This window comes from Bactrocera latifrons, unplaced genomic scaffold (genome assembly GCF_001853355.1).
Source record: "Bactrocera latifrons isolate USDA-ARS-PBARC rearing strain unplaced genomic scaffold, ASM185335v1 scaffold_724, whole genome shotgun sequence".
Taxonomy (NCBI): domain Eukaryota; kingdom Metazoa; phylum Arthropoda; class Insecta; order Diptera; family Tephritidae; genus Bactrocera; species Bactrocera latifrons.
Genome location: NW_017537406.1, coordinates 20556 through 27068, shown reverse-complemented (window position 1 = coordinate 27068; position 6513 = coordinate 20556). Strand labels below are relative to the sequence as shown.

The window sequence follows — 6513 nt, the reverse complement described above, 5'->3', positions numbered from 1 at the left end:
GACCAGCCTCAACCCATTTGGGAATGCTTCCGCGTGGAGGCTGAATTTACCGACCGTAGTGCCAAAGATACCTTCTTTGCCCACCCTGGCGTTAAAGTCACCAAGCACGATTTTGACATCGTGGCGGGGGCAGCTCTCATAGGTGCACTCTAAGCGCTCATTGAGGGCATCTTTCGTCACATCGTCCTTCTCTTCCGTCGGGGCGTGGGTGAAGATTGGCGATATGTTGGAGAACTCGCTTTGATGCGGATTGATGCTAGACGTTCATTCACCGGCGTTAATGGCAGAACTCGGCGAAGGAGTCTCTCTCCCACCACTAATCCCACACCGAACTTGCGCTCTTTCATACGGCCACTGTAGTGAATGTCACAAGGATCTACTTGTCTCAGTCCTTTTGCCGTCCATCGCATTTCTTGGACGGCGGTGATATCAACCTATATTTTGACGAGGACATCAACCAGCTGGGCATCGGCTCCTTCCCAGTTAAGGGACCGGACGTTCCAGGTGCATGCCTTCAAATCGTAATCCTTAATTGGTTTGCCATGGTTGTCATCAAAAGAGGGGTCTCTCATCCGAGGCTTGTTGTTATTTTTCATTAGGTGCAGTTTTTTAAGTGGGTGTGTGGCGTCTGTGTGAAAATTATCCATACAAGCATCTCGATGGTGTTCCTTTAAAGCCCCCATACGACAATCTTTGGAAAAGTATTGAATTACACACATTGGCACATTGTGCAAATAGTTGCAATCATGGTGTTGTTGGATCGTATTCTGGCAAAGGCACTACCAATTCATTGTTATTCGCCAAGCGATTCACATTTTCTACAGCTGCTTCTAAAGGGCGCATACAGTATACAAATAATATTAATATTGAAAACATTTATATAAATTATATATAATATATATATTTTGTTTAGGGCCCTTCCACTATTGTTTGATGAATTTTGTATCTTGGCAAGAAACCATTATTGGCGATTCTTATTAGATAAAAAAAAGAAAACCATAAAAATGCTTTATAAAACACATAAACCCGCAATCAAAAATTTACATTGGTAGCGTTAAAAGTAAATCTTCAAGAAATAAGTTAAATGCCAATGTTAGAAATTTCCGTGTTGTTTGAACAACTAAAAAAAATTTTATTTGTAAAATCAAACACATCAGAATTTCTATCTGCAATTATAAACATACATATAGACAACATATAATCATATACACATAAGGGTATTCTCTTGCTCTTGCAAAACCTTGCACGTTGCACGAATTGCAGATATTTCCTCTTGGTGCATCGGCACAACAACAAACACACGCAGAAAATAATTTGCAATGGCTGTAACATATGTTAGACCAAAGCTATGTATATTTGCGTCCAATGTCACGCAAAAATGTAATTGCAACCCTGTTTTAGCTGTCATTTACATAAAGACATATTACGTCGTTAAATGGTTGAGGAAAGTAAATTTTAAATAGATTTTATAATTTCTATTTAAATTACAAAGATTTGTTACAGTTTTTTTTTTGTTAAGAATGAACGTAGAAGGGGCGCCAATTCACAATAGCCCTAGTCACTTACAACAAATTAAACAAATCAGCCGTTCATATATCACTAGGTTCTGCAATGGGTGCTCTCGTTCCCTTGTATATTTCGGTATAGGATATTTTCAGTATGAAATATTCCAAGAGCAAGAGAATCCCCCTAATATAATATAATAAACGAAAAAGTGTAAATTGGAGCAGAAGAATAGTTTTGCATTTAATAATTTATGACATCCGCAATTTGGTTCTGCCGTTAACAAATTATTGTTGCATGTTGGAAATAATGTAAAATTTCACGGTCAGTTCGGCACTTAGATTTTATCTCAATAATTGAACTAAATTTCTTAAATGTTTTATAATTTCTTTCCTAAATAAAGTCGTTCTGGCAGATTGAATGTATGTGGCTAAAATTAATATTTTAATTGCTTTTATTTAACACTAGCTAACCTCGCAGGCGTTGTTCGGCTTGAAATTATGTGTTTTGAAATGAAAAGAAAGTTGAATTTACGTTGTGTTAAGAACCATTTATTTTAAATTTTTCTCAATGTAACGAAGCTTGATACTCAACATTTTTTGGTTTCTGTTCCGGTGAGTAAATGTACAGAGAAGATTTAGAACTCGTGAATACGCCACGTATAACTAGCCGTGTGAAAAACATGGCATTTCCAGACTTATGACACACACTTCAAGCGACTATCCTCGTTGATTGTCATCGCAAATGCAATTTTCGCTGGAAACTGAATACGTTCTAACTGAAATGGCAAATCGTTGGAACTCAATTTGTATAATCAAGCATTGTGCCCTTGTACTATATAATAGCTGCGGCACAATCAGTCGGATCAGTTCCATTACACAGTTTCGGCGCATGAAGATAGCTAAACATAATAATGGAAAGCCCAACTTTGAGACGCAAATAACGCTGTAAAGCCTCTCCAACGAATTTAGAAATTTCACTAGATAATTCCTGACTTCATCTTTTCTGTCAAGATGATCGATCGATTTGTATGAGCGCAAGTCTCCCGGAATTTGACTTTGAATCTTTCAGTTTAAGTCATTAATATCGGTATTGTTGGTAGCTAAAATTGCTAAACATGCTTTAGAGGCTTCAAAAATTCGATTTTTTGTGAGGATTTTTTTTAGAGGGAAAGAAGTAATTGATTAAAGCTAAATTTCTACGGTTTATAGATGTGTAGAATATTTAAAAATCTTTCACAAATTTTTTGGATACAAAATCTTTGATATTCTGCATTCGGGAAGCAATTGCCGATGCATCTCGCATGTGCATTTTTCCGACGGCGTTCAGGATGCAGGTCACAATTTCTATCGGAAACAAAAATTATTTAATAATTTATCTTCTATTTAAATTAAGATAATTCCTAAAGAAAAGTGTAAAATTTTACAAATTGAAAAAAGGGGGTTTTGTCCAAAAAAAATTTACTTCATGTTTAAAAATATGTTCAAACTTGACTTTTCTTAGTTTTTTGGTTTAAATGGAAGATAATTTAATGCCAAAGATAATAAGCTTTGCCACAGTTCCATACGATGATTAGTTTTTTTTTTATCCTGCCCGCCAATTAAGAAAATCAAAGTTTCACTTTTTGCCCAAGCGCTCATATATATGCCAGACGCTCGGTCACTATGTCCCTTCTAGCTTCGATAATATTTCGAATTCCCATCTATAACTTTGTGGACATATTCTTAGATACTTTTTAAAGTGTTTTAAGCAAAAAAAAAATCGATTTTTTGAACCTGCTAAAGCAGTCTGCCCCCTTAAGCTAATTTGAAGTAGCTATCGAATCGTCCATCGGTCTATTGATTATCATGTTCTAGCAATTGGAATTCGCGAGCATGCTTCTCAAAAAGTTGCACACATCGTACTATTCACAGTGCGCAATGACTCAAATGAAATTAAATCACGTAGATTTATCAATAGCATCCGAAAGTAGAGCAATCGCCGTTTTTCGAATGGATTGTGTAAATTCGTCCGAAGGCATTAGTTGAGAACACACTTGGAGGTCAATGTACTGGTTGGCCTTGCTTTTTGCGTCACCATTTCTTCGACAAAGCATTCCATGTATAGCATCAAGGCATTTCCGAATAGAGCAATGGGTTCGCAAACGTGAAGGTTAATTGTGTTGCTAGCGGTGTTTTTACTGGCTGTAATGGCCCTTTGTTGAAATAAACAATTTAGCCATTCTCCAAATGAACTGCGAGACGCACAACAGTCGGAAACGTTTATGAATTGCAAAAGTAAATATCCTACAAAGCGCTTTCTTGCAGTTCACGCATCGACCCATTTGATCTCATCTCGTTTAGGGCCAATAACCGCCATGTTGCAAACATTTGATCGATTTCCCCAAACTGCAATATTCAACATTGACATCAGTTTTGAATGTGAATTACACAATAATGGCGAATATGGTACGATCTATGTGTTGACTTCGGTATTCACTCCTCTAAGTTGAATGCCAAATGTTCTGCCATTGTCATCTGGTGAGCTACGCCGATATCCATCATTTCCAGTTTGCGTTTCCGAAAGAAAGGCGCGTGGATAGTGTTTTCACCTATGAACGATATTGAATTTCCGCAGAAATGATTTCATCAATTTGATCTGGGGGGTTACTCTGTAATGCGATACGAATATGAAAATGTTCGCATCTTCAATTTTGGTACTCTGTAATTCGACAATCGCAGTAAATTTTAAAATTTTCGAATTTAGTTTTTCCCTTTCGCATTAGCGGTACTCTGCTTTGCTAAAGTAATTGTCAAACATGCGTTATATTCGTAATTTTTGTGCTACAAGTATAAAGAAGTCGCATTGCTTGAAAATAAATAAATTAGTTGTTTTAATTGCTACTAAAATATATAACGCCGTGCATATGAACTATTTTGCACAAATTTACAGGGAAGAACCGAAAATAAAACAACAAACCCAACCAAAGCAATTTGAAAGTCTCGTGGATTTCATGAAGGCGCATCCCGATTTATCGAAAGGATTACTAAAAACAGCAGACGCCAAAAGTACCTCCAATAATTTATGGAAAAATTTAGTTTCCAATTTAAACACAGCTGGGCCACCATTGCGCGACATTGCGGGGTGGAAAAAGATAATTAGAATAATTGCACAGATAAATTATAAATGTGATTAAATGTAATCAATTGAAGGTTTGGGCAGACTATAAGATTCACTTAAAGGCAAAAATGCGACGAAACAAAAATAATATTTCGGGAACTGGAGGTGGTCCCTCACTTTTCATACCCTTATCGCAGTTAGAGCATCAAGTGAGTGAGTTATTGTCAATAGACGAATCAATAAATGGAATGCGTGGTACCTTGTCATTCGGTGCAGCTACAAGCAGCATGTCGGAGGTAAACGCAGACCCTACCGAACCAAATACACAAAACAGTGAACTACCACTATGTTCCAAAGTGGCATGCACACCTCACAAAAAACAGCAGACTTCTCTAAATACACAAGAAAATGAACTACCACTAAAAGGAAAAATTTCTATATAAACAAAAAATTTATGAACAAAAATTGACAAACTGGAAAATGTAAGTTAAATAACTATATAACTGCGAGAAGTAGAATTAAAAACTACAAATTTAATCTGTAATTATTTAAATTTAATTTTCCTTATTACAATGAAATAAAAGACTGGATTTATTCATTTCGTTTTAATTAAGTTGAGTTACGAGCATTTATCATATTTGTTTTAATATCGTCCCTAATGTTTCTAGCAATAGTAATAAAACTACCACTATTAGGTAAATCCATATTAGTGGTGAAAAATTCTTCTGGCTCAAGTGTAATATTAATTGGTACTTCTACCTTGTACAAAATGCATATATTGTGTAGAGCGCAGCATCCGTTCAAAATTTTAACGACCTTTTCAGGCGCGTAATGTAGCTCTCTTGCAGATAACAAGCATCGAAATCTCCCTTTCAATACATCAAACACGCGTTCAATTAGTGATCGGCCTTTTGTAAACTGTTGGTTGAAATAGAGTTCATCAGAACGTTCTGGCGCATTCCTATATGGTGTTAGCAGTCAAGGTTCAAGAGGATATCCCGAGTCTCCTATAATAATAATAAAAAATCATATACATAAATGTTGCTGAGAGATTTTGATAACTTATGTTAAAACATCAATATAATGTAATAATATAATATATAACAATTTTATCTTATGGCGATTTAGCCGCCATAAGTTATTATTACAATTATATATACTCACCAACAATTCGTTCGCTTCTATTACCATTTTTGTAGTTCATCCTCAAACTTTCACATTCTCCTGAGAGGTTTCCTACCTGGGAGTCATGCGACGCGCCTCCAAATCTACCATTTACTGCCCTTATCTGCATTTTGTGATCACATATCTAAAAAAAGTTTTAGGTCATTGCACTGGAATCAATATAGTTCGTGTACATTATTGTATTTATAAATGTTCTTACCACCATTGCATTTATGCTGTGTTTTAGTTTACGATTAAAAAATAAGTGTTCATTCCGTGATGGTCGTCCGTATCAACTGGATGTGCGTCCCATCAATCACTCCAATTACGCCTGGAATTCCGGACGTCAAGTAAAAGGTTCTATTTGCTTAAATTTTTTCCTCAATGGTCAAGGGAAATTCGAAATGCTTTGGGCACAGAGTTTTCTCGATGGCCTCGCACACTTACAAGATGCATTGGGAAACCGATTGTTGGGCTAGCCCTGAACGCCTATCTTGGCCGACCGAGTGTTGATACCCGCCCTGTGCGAGGAACTTCAAGGTTGTTGACAGTTTTACAATTTCTGAAATTGACGGGGTCCTTTGAGCGACTTTTAATTCGGGTCTTATGTTGTCCAAAACATATAAAAATTCGTGCTTATAGAGGCGAAAATTTTGCATGAAGCTAAAAACGCAAAATGTGTAGATGTTAAGTACATTTTAAAACCGCAATTGTGTATTAAAATTTTATCGTTTAGAGGCATAATGC

The 6513-nt window shown here is 36.2% G+C and overlaps 1 pseudogene; it reads right to left on the bottom strand.

The window, feature by feature from the left end:
- Window positions 1–744: 744 nt before the first annotated feature.
- LOC108976087 lies at window positions 745–6158 on the bottom strand (annotated as a pseudogene).
- Window positions 6159–6513: the final 355 nt, after the last annotated feature.